Source organism: Dermacentor albipictus, chromosome 7, assembly GCF_038994185.2.
Source record: "Dermacentor albipictus isolate Rhodes 1998 colony chromosome 7, USDA_Dalb.pri_finalv2, whole genome shotgun sequence".
Taxonomy (NCBI): domain Eukaryota; kingdom Metazoa; phylum Arthropoda; class Arachnida; order Ixodida; family Ixodidae; genus Dermacentor; species Dermacentor albipictus.
In genome coordinates this window covers 36,662,545-36,677,027 of record NC_091827.1, presented here as the reverse complement: position 1 = coordinate 36,677,027, position 14,483 = coordinate 36,662,545, and the positions used below count along the sequence as shown (strand labels likewise).

The window sequence follows — 14,483 nt, the reverse complement described above, 5'->3', positions numbered from 1 at the left end:
GTGATGAGTCAAACAATGCCTTCTCAACTTAGTTGTTATAGAACAAATTGTCTGCAATGAACCTTATTTACTCAGCCTTTAGCGAACGTGCGATTCTGTGCAACATTATGTCAACTTTCTCGAGATTTCACAGTTGCACAACGAACAAGCCATTGGCACCTGGTGCGTCGTGTCTACAATTCAGAGAGGGATCTTACGGGTTACTCGTACCATTTTATTTTTGAAGAAGAGCAAGAGCCGATGCCGACGATGATCTCCGGGGAGTTCATACCGGATTAAGTAGTTTTCAAGACTCGTGATATCGCCATTGTTTTTACTAACAGATGAAAGTGCCTCGCCGTGATTCGAACAACTGCGAGAAGCTGCCGAGGCAAGCTCCAGGGCGTGGACCATGGAATGAATTTTCGAACCAATGAGTGCAGTAAAGTATGTTCAAGCGCACTGTTGAAGTTTCTGCAGTGGCGATGGCGTCGGTGCTTTCTGATACTATAATGTTGCATGTATAGGGACCGCGACTTTACGCATCTTTGATAGATTGTGTGAATGGCCTTCGACATACGCGTGGCAAGCTCTCAAACATTTCACACAGAAGTCATCACGCAACGCAGTGTAAAAAATAAAAAAATAAAAAATAAAAAGGCACCTACGGCATGGTAAGCGTCGCCGTCACCATCCACAACCTTGCGTCAAATTCTCAGTTGCACTCCTTCCTATGATTGAAAACGCTTGGGCGAAAACGGCAGCACACATGTCTAGCGAGAGATGTCGTAAGGCGACAGTGATGATGATGATGATCATGTTTAGTCATGCCCTTACATTTGGGACGTCAACAAATGGTCCCGTAACCTGGTTGAGCTAATCAGGTTTCACGTCGCAGTCTCGCGTTGCGCATATCTATAATTTGTCTCGTAATGTTACCTCTCCATGTGAAGACCCCGGCTCTGCGACTCCCCTGTCTTGTGCCAGTCAACACCATCTTACGCCTGCGAATTTCGTTTCCCAATTTCCCAAAGCCACCTATAGTTTTCTGCCGTCCGCGACTAAGCTTCCCTTCGTCTGACATGCACCCATACTGTAACTCGAGTAAACCGTCAGTTGTCTGCCCTTATAGCATTACATATCCTGAACAACCCCACTTCTTGCTCTTAATGTCAAGTAGAATATCGGCCGCCCGGAGTTTCTCTCTGATACACGCCGCCGTCTTCCTATTTCTTAAGTTTACGCCTATAACTTATTGTTCCGTCCTTTGCGATGTCTTCACCGAGATTTACAGGTCCTAATTGCACTTTTTTATATAACGTGCAGGTAAGTCCGTGTCCGGGGACGTGCATGCATGATCACTGCGCTTATCACAGTTCTCATCCAACACCATTAATTGTCCTGCCACGCCATCGGAACAGGCTAACACTTCCAACTTCTCATTGAGATCCGCGTCTCCCTTGCTCCGCTTTCACACGATCCCAGCAGGAATATTACGTACACCGAATATCGCGTCTCGCGAAACAAAGTTGGGGTTATCAAACGAAGTGACTATAATACATTGGCAACCACGCTGGAACCGAAATGCTGAGCTATGCGAAAGGCGATGACGTCATCACGGTTTCGATTTCTCATGTAAAGGACGCCTAAGCCTTCCAATCGTCATTACCGGAGCGAACCGGGGATCACCTGGAAACGTAACGCGATAATATGTAACACGCGTCAGCCGATGTGCGTCCCCTAGCGATACACATCGAATTCGAAAATCATGAACAATTATGAGAACAATATCCTGCAGCGGTAAGAATTGCATGGCCCACAGCTTTGCGTTGCGGTACTGTTCGTTCGTGTTGCGAGCCCCGAGGAGTTGCGACGTCAGAGCCACAACGACAGCGGTCGCTCGCCGCTTAACAGCTATGCGAGTTATGCACGTATGGTGGTGGTAGTGACCCAGAAAATGCGACGCCGGTGCGTGACAAATTCTTGAATGAACTGAATGCCGTATGCTTCACATGCTTACATGCTCGACAGCGGCAATGAATGGGTTGGTTATACGCGAGGAAGAAGTGGCGACATCGAACATCGACTAAGAACACTGTAGATTAGTTCTTTCAAAGTCCCTGAAGTTAACTTTAACCGATGCCATTTTCCTTGTACAATGCGATGAATCATATACGACGCGAGCAGTGGCCCGAGTGATTCGATGTGGCGTGTAACGTGTAGTATACGGATGCGACAAGAAGAATAATTTCAAGCCATGAGCCACGCCCTCTCCTAATACTTCCTCGAACTATGTCCCCTCGTTTAATTCATCCCGCAAACGCCGCCCGACGGTCCCTGGCATCACATTTTGCTCCACTCAGCCACGCAAGGTCCCTGTTACACCATAATACCGCACATCATTCGCTTTCATGCCCGTAAATAATTGGTTTTACTTCGTTACTGAAAACGCTCAAAGGTTGCGCTGGCCTTTCAATGGATGTCTGTGAAATGTCTACCAAAGATTTCTACGAGATGCCTACGCGAGAGATTAAAAAATGCTGGAAAGTACGCTCTCTCTGTCTCTCCGCAGGGACTTGCGTGTAAGTGTATACATTTTAAGCTAGACAAGCGTATACAGGGTACGTGCAAACGTTCAAATATTTCAATGCCAAATCTTCGCATTAATTCGCGCTCTTGCTTAAGAGCTATATTGCCGACGTACTGAAGGAAGAAACGAGTGTGCTGCAAGTTCGGAACAGGGAACAGCTTGTCTCGTGAGAAAGAGAGAGAGCTCTTCCTCGAAATTGCAGAGCTTTCTCGAAAAACAAGGTGTTTCGACGCTTCACATGAATCAAAGTCCGTTCCTGGACGTGTCAGAACCCAATAACTTTTCTTGTCGCTCTCATCGTCCAGTCCGTTATTAGGTGTCCCGTCATTGTACGGTGCGAACACAGACAGCTCCTTCGAATTTCACGGAACGCCCTAACATCAAAAGAAAGCAAGTGATAGATAAAAAAAAAATGCCCCTGCCCCACTTGGGTTCGGTAAACTTCAATGTAGTGTAGTTTTCTTGAAACTTGTATGAGTTCTATATCTTATACTATCGCTAAACAGCAGGCAACACTGAAGAACAATCTTTCTCGCGATGATTGTATTCTCAGTCGCGATCTAGAAACGAACCAATTAAACTACGGGCCGAACTAATTAATACTGGCGGAATGGCAAATGCGCCGGATAAGGCTTTCGTGCCATGATTATCCCTCTCAAATCCTGCCGTATAGAGATTCCATTGAGCTTGTCACAACTTTTCTAACATCACCTTTCCTGAAGCGACGAACACGTCATCGCAACACCCGTTACCTTTGATCAGGACCGTCAATCATTGAAGGCACACCCCTAAGCACTGCACGCACGAAAAGAAAGAAAAATGATAAATAATGTCACCACCCTATCCGCTTCAATCACTTCGATCTCTTACACCACACATTCGTAAACACGTATCAGTCAGCTGACTATAGAACGCGTACAGCTGAAGCTGACATCATTCGGCAGCCATACAGATCGGAACTCCTTCACGGTTGAACGTTTTCCCATCCACCAGTTCTTTTCCCTACCAAAAGTGAAATCTTAGTAAAAAATAAACGAAAACAGTAAGGGAGAGTTTTCTCTCTCTCTCTTTTTTTCTTTAACAGCTACCTCACTTTCGAGCAGGCGGAAATATTAAACAGCCGAAGGTTACCGCAGATGGGGCGAAAACACACACACATACAAATGAAAATCTAGGTACAACGCCTGTGATTCCGCTGCACAACAGCGCATTGACAAGCACTCTCACCGTGTTTTGAACCCTGATTCATACCGCGCGCAAGACACTCTGAAGGCCACACGAAGGCGAATCCTAGAAAGCATGCCACTATGAGGCCGCGGAGGGGGGGGAGGGGGCACACAATTCCGTTCCACTAACAAACACAGCTTTAGCGGCGTGGTGCCTGGCATCGCCGAGGTCGAACCGCGACACCAAACCAACCGACCAGCTGTCGCGAGCGAAGCTGTGGGGGCAACGGGGAAAAACCCATTTCGCGCACGCACCGCACTCAACCTTCGAAGGCTACACCGTCACTCCACTGGAATGGGTTGTGCTCACTCACCTCTTTCTGCGAAGGTGTGCACTTCTTTTCCGGACGGCGTCCCGCAGGCGTCGTCTTCGTCGTCGCTGTTGAGACTCGCCGAAACAACAGCAAAAGAACGAAGAATAAGAAAACAAAGAGAGAGAGAAACCGTTACAAGACGCGCACCCGGAGAGCGCGGGGAAAAGAAAAAGAAAAAAAAAGAATGCAGGCCGGCCGGCAGGCAGGCAGGCAGGTCCGTACGGCACTCGCGAGATGGCGCGCCAGGCGAACGAGGGGTCTGAAACCCGGCCGAGAGCCCCGAAGCAAGAACCTCTCCGCTTTCTCTCTCCGGACTACTACTGCTGGCGTGGGGGGGTTTCGCCGAGGCGGCGCGCTGGGAGCGCTCCGGTCGTCGGGGTGGCGGGAGAGCCCAAGGAAAAGAAGACGCCGCCGACGGAGACCCGGGTGCGACTGCGCGACTCTTGCGAGCGGCGCACGCGAGGCGGACGGCGGCGACGAGCGAGGAGAGGGGGGTGCGGCGAGCGAGCGAGCGGCGGCGGTGGGGCGGGAAGGAGACCGCCTCCGAGCACACGCCCAGCGGCCCCCCGGCTTCACCCCCTTGAAGCGGCGGCGCGACGACGCTCGGCGCCGTCGTCGAGAGTCTCGCCGCCGCCGGCGCGCGCCGGCGTGCGTCGGCGCTGCCGCCGCGCACGACGTTGGCGCGCGCGCGCGCGCGCGCGCTCTCTCGCTTCGCTCGCGTTGCTCCCTTCAGGAGCGGCTCCAGGAGCAGCGCTTTCCTCCGCGCCGGTGCTGTCCGTCGCGCTTCGAAGCGCGCCGTGTAGATTAACGGATTGATTTATCCCAATTTCATTGCAGTAGAAGACGTTGTGAGGATGGTTGGTTCATAGCTTTGAAAAGATCAAGCGCCGACAGAGACAGCACACTAAGAACAAGGGCAGGAAAGCAAATGACAGAACAGAAGAGACAGGACAGCGCCTTGTCCTGTCTTTGTTCTTTCTTAGAGTGGTGTCTCTGTTGGCGCTTAATCTTTTGAAAGCAAATTTGATCGACTGATTCATTAATTGATTGAATGAATGAATGAATGAATGAATGATTGATTGATTGATTGATTGATTGATTGATTGATTCGTGGGGGTCGTCGAGAAAAGGAGAGGCGGTTCGTTTAGAAAGATACTGACACTGTATCGCTGAAATGAAAACACAGTGGGGATACAAGTATGCGCTCAAAGGCATTTATAACAAAGTGCTTGGTTCCCTCCGAAATCATTTGTTCTTCGGGTCACTTCACTGTAAAGGCCAAGATATAGTCCGGCGTTCTCGGCGCGCCAGGCCGCGGCAGGCGAAGTCGGATACGCTGCGCTAGCGACGCCAGGGGTGCAAGAAATTTGCTACCTCTAGAGTTCGGCGTGCGCGCGCAGCTCGAGGCTGGCGCCATCTGTGCGTCCGGGAGCGCAACTTCACCGCCGCAGCGAACAGCTGTTTACATGGCGCATGCGCGTCTTGCATATACCCTCGCCGTTCGGGTAGCGCGCGCGCTTCTCGTTCCGCGCGCTGTTTGTGCGCCTAAAACGAAAACTTTTGCGGGATGGCGTTAACTTGTCCTGACAGCCAGAAAAAAAAAACCATAGGGTTTTACGTGCGAAAACCACTTTCTGATTATGAGGCACACCGTAGTGGAGGACTCCGGAAATTTCGACCACCTGGGGTTCTTTAACGTGTACCTAAGTCTAAGCACACGGGTGTTTTTCGCATTTCGCCCCCATCGAAATGTGGCCGCCGTGCCTGACAGCCAGAACATCGCACTCATATTGCTAGTACGTCGGCTACGTCAAAAAAGGAAGCGGACCATGTACATACGAAAGCTATTCAACAAGCGCCCTCAACTCGGCGACTACCACCAGCTAGTACAGAGCTGCGAAATGCAGCTTACCTGTGGCGAGACCACACTGCTTTCGTATAGCTTCCTACGCGTGGTTCTTCCGCTCTGTGTCGCGGTGGTCCATGCGTTTCACATCGTATACACATGGATGGTTGCTAATCGCTTCAAGCAGGCGTCCTCACTCGCGCTGTCATTACACACGGATGTTGAAAAAAACCACAGGCGCACTGTCAGTACGCGCACCGCAGGCCGCCATTCTGCCTTCTGCTCGCTACCGCTACAGCGCGCAGTGCATTCTGGTCTAGCGTCAGCCGCGTGAAATAGAACACGCTCTATCTCCGCGCCGGCGGCGTTGAGTTCGACAAGCGCGCCTGGGCACGCCGGCTACGCCGTGACGCCGAACTGTAGAGTGCGCGTTTTTCACCGACGTCGCTTAACCGCGACGCGCGTGGCCGCGCGCGCGCGTTACGCCGGACTATATCTTGCCCTTTAATGGTCGCGCAGCGCGCAGCTCACAATAGAGAGACGGGGCAGAACTATATTATTTCGTTATTCAGGTTATTTCGTTGTAGAGGTTTTCGTCGTAGACGCTCTCTACTGCACAGTTCGTTTCTTCTGGACGCTCCCTCGAAGCAGACCCGTGACGTCCGCGTCTCGGAGCTGACCGCCTGCCCTGTTTCTTCCCGCACGGCTCCTCGTCATGGGTGAACTTTGCTCCGCAGACCGTGCCACCGATTGAGCGCGCGAGAAGCCCGGGTCGACTTTCGGGTGTATCTCGGAGGCGCGTAACGTAAACATATACACTGTAATATAATTTACACCCTTAAAAGCGAAAAGGGGTGTAAATGTGTTAAAGCTCCCACCCTTAGGGTGTTATTTTTATAACGGACACCCTAAGGGTGCGAGCTATAGACACATTTACACCCTTTTTCACTTTTTAGGGTGTAAATTATTCTATAGTGTAGCGAGCGTGCGGTGTGGGTAAAGAGCTGCACGTCTTGTCACATTTTTAGACGGAACGCCTGGGATTTCATACTGACAGGGTGTAACGTTCCAAAACAACACGTTCTAAACAACACACGATAGCCGTAGTGGAGGGCTCGGGGTCGATTTCGACCACCTGGAATTCTTTAAATAGCACCTAAATCTAAGTTACGCAGCCACTTTTTGCGTGTCGTACCCACGGAAATGCGGCCAGCGCTGCTTGTGATTGCACCCACGCCCAAGAGCGTCGGTAGCTGAATGCGATGGACATATTACACTAATCTCTTAAGCCCGTAATTTATTGTGCGTGAGCGTGACGTCGTCGCCGTGCCAGCCGTAAGCCTGCGACTTGAAGAAACTTTGCTCTGCATGTCGTGACTTGGAATCGAGTTTGTTGAAAAAAAAGGAAACCACTGTGCATACGCATACTCTTGCGTTTAGTCTACGTTTCGCTTACGTTTCTTTCTTTATTCTTTCTTTCTTTCTTTTTTTTCTTTCTTGCTTGCTTTCTTTCTTGATGGGTGTAACGTTAAGGGATAAGAAGAGAGCAGATCGGGTGAGGGAACAAGCGCGAGTTAATGACATCTTAGTTGAAATCAAGAAAAAGAAATGGGCATGGGCAGGAAACGTAATGAGGAGGGAAGATAACCGATGGTCATTAAGTGTTACGGAATGGATTCCAAGGGAAGGGAAGCGTAGCAGGGGGCGGCAGAAAGTTAGGTGGGCGGATGAGATTAAGAAGTTTGCAGGGACGGCATGGCCACAATTAGTACATGACCGGGGTAGTTGGAGAAGTATAGGAGAGGCCTTTGCACTGAAGTGAGCTTAACCAGGTGAATCATATATATATATATATATATATATATATATATATATATATATATATATATATATATATATATATATATATATATATATATATATATATATATATATATATTATATTTTTTCGGCGCGCCGTAGTGGAGGGGGGGGACTCCGGAATAATTTTCACTACTAGGGACATCTTTAACGTGCCTCCAATACATGAGACACGGGCGTTTTCGGTGTATGTATGTGTGTATGTTAATCGTGCATGTATGTGTATGTGTCTGCGTGTGTGTGTGCGTGTGTGTGTGCGCGCGCGCGTGTGTGTGTGTGTGTGTGCGTGCGTGCGTGCGTGCGTGTGTGTGTATACCGTACCCACACCAATTCTTTGATTTTTGACCATCACGTGGAATTAAAGTTTAATCACAGAGAAAAGTAAAAATGGCTCGTGTCCAGTCGAACTCTGAATACGATTCGAAACTACGCACGTTGGCTATGTTGCGCACTACCATACAATGCAAAACTGCTTTCGGAATAACATAGATAAGCACATCGCTTTGTTTTTTTGGAATTGTACATTTGTGTAAAAATTGTCATTTGGTTGTGCATTGTGATATTCCTTTTTGTCTGTACTCAAATGCTTGTACTGTTTGCCTTTTTTTCTAAGCATCATGTATTTGTATCGGGGAGGCGAGAGCCCGTCAAGCTGGATATCTAGCTTTTTCTCTCCCCCTCCCACATCCTTGGGATAAAAAATAAAGGCATTATTATTATTATTATTATTATTATTATTATTATTATTATTATTATTATTATTATTATTATTATTATTATTATTATTATTATTATTATTATTATTATATGGGCCTTGTGAACAGTTGAACGCATTTTGCTTACAATTCATTTCATTTGCACGCGCAACAAAACATTATTTGATCATGTAGTTCTTAATTTAGATAAAGGAAAGATTACGACGAACACATGTAAATGATGCTTAGGGTAGGACAAAATTCTTACACGCGAGCGAGGTTAAGAAGATTAGTTTATATATAAAAAATGCACCATAAATAGTTGAAGGAAAAGCACTGTTGCTCATCGCACAATATAGTGTTTTTAGACATTACTGCCTTCTTTATTAGTTTTCTTGCCATTTTTTTTCTGTTTGTCGTGAGGCTTAACACATGGCGCGTCAGAATGAGTAAATGAATGCGTACATCATTAACTAACGAGAGAAGTGCTTTTCTGCGGATGTTTCTATTTCGCATTAGCCCTCCAGCCGGCCAGTTAGATATATCACCACAACCTAGCACGACATTCAATTCGATTTCAACAGAAAGGTTATTGCTTGTAACGAAAAGCCCGTAGAAACGCGACAAAACAACTATAAATTATTTTTACGAGAATGCGTGACGTGCGCAAACAGCAGGTTTGCTGGGACAGATGTGACAGCTCGAAAGCCATACCTTCAAAATAAAAAAAAAATGATAATGCCGTGGGAGGAAAACAAAGCGTAAGAGACACACGTATGCTGTAAAAAAGGATCACCATCGCTAGAACGTTGTTCGAGTGGTATGCGTACATACATACATACATACATACATACATACATACATACATACATACATACATACATACATCCATCCATCCATCCATCCATCCATCCATCCATCCATCCATCCATCCATCCATCCATCCATACATACATACATACATACATACATATGTACGCACGTACGCGCTCACACTTGCCCGCTGACACGCATGTGTGAGCGTGCATGTACATGCATGCATATTTTTCATGTATATGCAAAAATATGTGAACACACAAACACCCGCGCGTGCAAACACACGCACACGCAAACACACGCACACACGCTACGGCAGACAGCTATACACACCACGGACCAGTGAAACCGGCTCCTGGCGCTAAAAATCGAGAGAAAAAAAACAGGTTTAAAACACAACTTGAGTAAGGAAGCCAAAAGCCGGTCGCGCGGGCATTTCGGCGGCGCGTATATACGGCGCGGTCTTTTGTGGCTTTTTCTCCCCCCGCGGTCCAGACCGGGTCCCCGACTCTCTCTCTGGAGCGAGCGCGTGCTGGCTCGGATGTGGCATCCAGGTGTATCCAGGGCTCACGAAAGAAAGAAAGAAAGAAAGAAAGAAAGAAAGGAAGAAAGAAAGAAAGAAAGAAAGAACTTGGTCGGGGGCATAGACAGGAGCGGAAGAAAGCCAAGAAGTGTTCCTCGGAGAAAAGCGATCTCTCGCTCCAGAACCGCGGCTTCTTCGTATTTTTCTGCGGATACGTCGCCGCCGCCAGCTGAGCCAGATGGCAACGCACACCGGTTTCTCGAGAGGGGAGAGATATCTCTCGAGAACTGCAAGCTGACATTCGGTCTGCCCGAGTGAATGGACTCGCGGAGCTCGACGATTGTCCGCGTGCAAGACTGTGCTGCGGCTGCGCATGGGAGAAGCGTCGCTGATGCGAGCAACCTATACAGCGGAGCTGCGGTGTGTATCGTATGGCTATAAGTGTGAACGCTGCGTGTAAGAGCTTTCGCAACTCGAAGTCACCGATTGCGACCGCGTGTGCCGCCCACCATGGCCTGCCATCCTGCCTGCCTCTTCCCCGCCGACTCTTTGCTATAGTGGACGGAGCGGAAACGATTGCGCGCGTTTCACGCCACGCGTTCGCGTCCGGGGCTGGCGGGCGTTCCAGGCGCTGCACGCGCGCGCTATTTCGATGCGCGTGTTTGGAGGAGTGTGCGTGGTTCGTGCGCAGGTTTGTTTTCCTGAGTGACGGGTCTGTGTGTGTGTCTGTGTGCGTGTATGTATGTATGTATGTATGTATGTATGTATGTATGTATGTATGTATGTATGTATGTATGTATGTATGTATGTATGTATGTATGTATGTATGTATGTATGTATGTATGTATGTATGTATGTATGTATGTATGTATGTATGTATGTATGTATGTATGTATGTATGTATGTATGTATGTATGTATGTATGTATGTATGTATGTATGTATGTATGTATGTATGTATGTATGTATGTATGTATGTATGTATGTGTGCGTGTGTGTGTGTGTGCGTGTGTATGTATGTGTGTGTGTGTGTGCGCGTGTGTGCGTGTGTGTGTGTGTGTGTGTGTGTGTGTGTGTGTTTGTGTGTGTGCGCGCGCGTGTGCGCGTGTGTGGTGGTAGAGTATAGGATAGAGGGGCGAAACTGAGCGAGCGTGAGCTGACACCCGTGTGGCGTGATGTACTTGCGAAACAGTGTTGGGTGGCCCGGCGTTGCCTCGTCCGTGTCAAAATTTTTCGCTGGTCTTGCGCCGTAGATTGCGCCGTAGAGACTAGAAGGTGCGCCTGCTAGTTACTGCCGCACTAAATAACCTATAGAGCACGACTAAGGGCAACCCGTGTGTTGTTTATTTTTTTTTTGTGCAAGCTACGTACGCGCACTTTACGAGAACCGCTGCGGTTCTGCCCATACAAAAATTAATGAGGCGCGTTGCAACTAACGTCTGTGTGATAGATAACCTCTAGAATGTGTCGGTCTGAATGGCGAGAAAAAATGTTCCGAGATGTAAAAGTCCGTCGCATTTTACAGGGACAACCAGGGTCTCTTCTTCTTTTTCTTCTACTTCTTCTCATTTTTAGAAAGCAGCGATCGAACCACCAAAACTATCGTAAACTGTTTTTTATTTAGTTTCTTTTTTATCTTGGATACGAATCATGGCACCGTTCGGTTCGCCAGACAAACTGCGTCGTCGTAAGTGACCAGGTGCTTAGCTTGCGCTGCGATCGTCTGAGAAACATTTAGAGAACCTCTATGCTGTTGAAATGTTGCAAGTCTATACCTATAGTTTTGCGTCGCGGCACATGGATGTGAGCACAAACGGATACACTGCTGGGAGCACGCAACAAACGTCACAGGCTGGACCCACATTTTCAAAGCGAATCTTCCTTTTCCCAGCCTATACCACCGTCTTCCTTCCGTCGGTCGGTTGGTGGGTGCCTCGTGAAAGGACTCTGCAGCAAACCGGCTAATTTCGTGTGCAGTCGATCGACAAAGTAGTGCCAGTGATCAAGGCAGAAAGCTGGGCTAGTTCGTGTGTCATCGTTAATCAAAAGACTAGCGCAAATAACAGGGACACAGACAGAGAAGGCTGTTAGCGCTCGTCCTGTCGTCTTCTCTGTCTGCGTCCCTGTTATTTGCGCTAGTCTTTTGATTAACAGTGCGAGTGAACCCGCCGGTTTCCGACTAGTGAAAAAAAATTAAATCACCGCATAAGACCTGCATATTTAATGTCGGCCCGTAGTAACTCAAAAGCACACACATCTCTTAACGGAAGAGTGCGTGATATCCAACGGCTTCCTATAGATTCTTTCCTAACTTAAAAAAAAATTGGACTACCACATTCTCGGGCCATATGTGGTCACGTGTCACTGAGGGTGGGTCTATTCTCCGGCCTGTCCTCCATAACGCGTATGTGGCGCTGTGAAATAAGAGGCAGAGAATGCCCTAAACGTATACTTGCAAGTGGGTCGTGCTTATCGCGTACACTTCACAGCAACCTATACTTCTCTCGACAGATCATACGTCGCCTTCGTCTTCGTGAGACCGCGGCGTCGAAGTCTCAGAGCACGTGCATCCGGCTGATTTGGGTGTTTGTGTCTTGCGAGTAGGTTGTGAATGGTGTAACGTTTAAGCACTAACCGTGTGTTCAATGGGACTGCAGTTGGTTGATCTCCAGAATAAAAACAGGAACAGCTCAACACAGGACGAGCGAATAAAGAGCACAGGACACAGCGCTGACTAGCAACCAAATGCTTTACTTGCAGAAGCAGCATATAGACAGACATCATTGAATGCGATAAAGCACATCAAAAGAAGGATAACAAGGATGAGCGTCAGCCAAGAAGATAATCCATTTCTTTTGTTGAGAGCGTGAGAGAAGCGGAACTGACGCACGCGTCGCCACTTTTGAATGTGCAAAATGATTCAAAGATTTCCCGCGCACGCTCTTCACTATATCTGCCAATTATTTCGCACTTCTTAAAGATCGGGGTGCAACCACACGTGTTGTAGTGGGCAGCCAGATGACTGGACGGGTTTCTTTTTAGTGAAGCGGCGTGCTCGCGCAGGCGATCATTAACGCGTCGCCCCGTTTGCCGAATATAGCAACGTTTACAATAAAGCGTGGTTTTATAGACGACCTGCGTTGTACAGTCAACAAAGCCGCGAACATGATTCTTACAGCAGCTTTAGCGCGCGACGGTATCCTACCTGTTGACTATTTTGCACAACCCGCTCCGTTTATTGGGGGCATTGCACACCACCCTCGCTCCTGCCTTGGCCGCAATTTTCATAACGTTATGGGAAACACGGTGTATACAAAAGGAATGACGGCAAGCCTAGATCTTGAAGGCGCTGGCCGCATATTTTATTTTCTGGCGTTCCTTAACTCTTTTGCAAGGCCACCAGCAACACAGCACAACACGCTGGGCGGCTATAGCCTTCTGATGTTAGTCTGTTGACTTGCGCTGAAAAGCTCTGTTCAACAGAGCGCTCGCGCGAGCGCTTCAGAGCAGCTCGCAAACATGCCTCAGCGACGCCTCGTTTTACGAGTTTGGAGTGTAAAGACGAAAACGAGAGAAGCGCTTTCTTTGGGCGAGGCGAGTAGCTCCAGCTCACGTGATGAGGTTTAGAAACAATTTCAATGTCTAAAAATCTTAAATGGTCATTAGTGGACTCTTCCGTTGTTTATGTAAAATCCTTCATAATCTCACTGAAGGCGTCAATAATTGTCTTGGAGGTTAACTCCGTGTCACAAGGGTCCACTGGACAAAATAGTAAGAAGTCGTCAACAAAGCGAAATATTCTTACGGTCGTCAGCTGTAGGTGAGCGAGTAAGCCCCGGTCATGGCGTGCCAACAAAATGTCGCCAAGTGTGGGTGCCAAACATGAACCTACACACACTCCCTGCTTTTGAATTAAAACCTCGTTGTCATGACAGATGACTGTGGATTTTAGGTAGTAGGTGAGCATTTCCACGATGCTGCCGACACTCGTTCCACAGGCATTTTGAAATTTAACTACGCCATGCTTATCGATGCTGTCACCAACTTCCTCTAAAATTAGGTTGCTTGGTAACGATTAGTAAAAGCCTTTGACGTCAACGGAAAAGGCGCGGCAGTTTGGCGAAGTAACCTCGACTTTCAGGTTTGGCGAAGTAACCTCGACACAACGCGAGCGAGGGGCAACGAAAAAATGCCGACGTTGTTTTAACTGAGAACCTAGAACGCATTTGACACGTAGAGCTGGCAGCTGCAATATAAAGTCACTACAAATCGCACGCGCGCCACGAAAAGAAAGAAATATCAAAACACAAAGAAAGCAGAGAGCTGACAAGAAAAAAATGTGTCTCGATGTGATGGGGCGAAGTGGCTCACAGAAGAAAATAGAGGTATATAACAGTATACATGTATGTGCATAGAAAGATCGCAGCAAGCCGCCAGCAGGCGTCGCCAGTTCGTTTCTTACACGGAGGCCATTCGCCCAACTCGCGTCCTTGATCGACCTATTTCCTGCGGCCCATCTCTTTTTTTTTCTCTCCCCTTCTTTCCCAAACGCCCCCAAAGGGGAAAAAAGGAACAGAGGAACGCACCGGCATAGAATGTGGGTCATCATTCCCCACCGTCGTTGCGTCTATACAC

General features: G+C 48.2%; 1 protein-coding gene across 1 annotated transcript in view; it reads right to left on the bottom strand.

Annotated features, from left to right (window-relative positions):
• The window catches only part of pros (homeobox protein prospero), a 250,832-nt gene extending 246,302 nt beyond the window's left edge, over positions 1-4,530 (bottom strand). Inside the window, exon 1 of the mRNA XM_065436662.1 lies at positions 4,110-4,530. The gene's annotated coding sequence lies outside the window, so the exon portion shown is untranslated. The remainder of the gene's footprint in view (positions 1-4,109) is intronic.
• Positions 4,531-14,483: the final 9,953 nt, after the last annotated feature.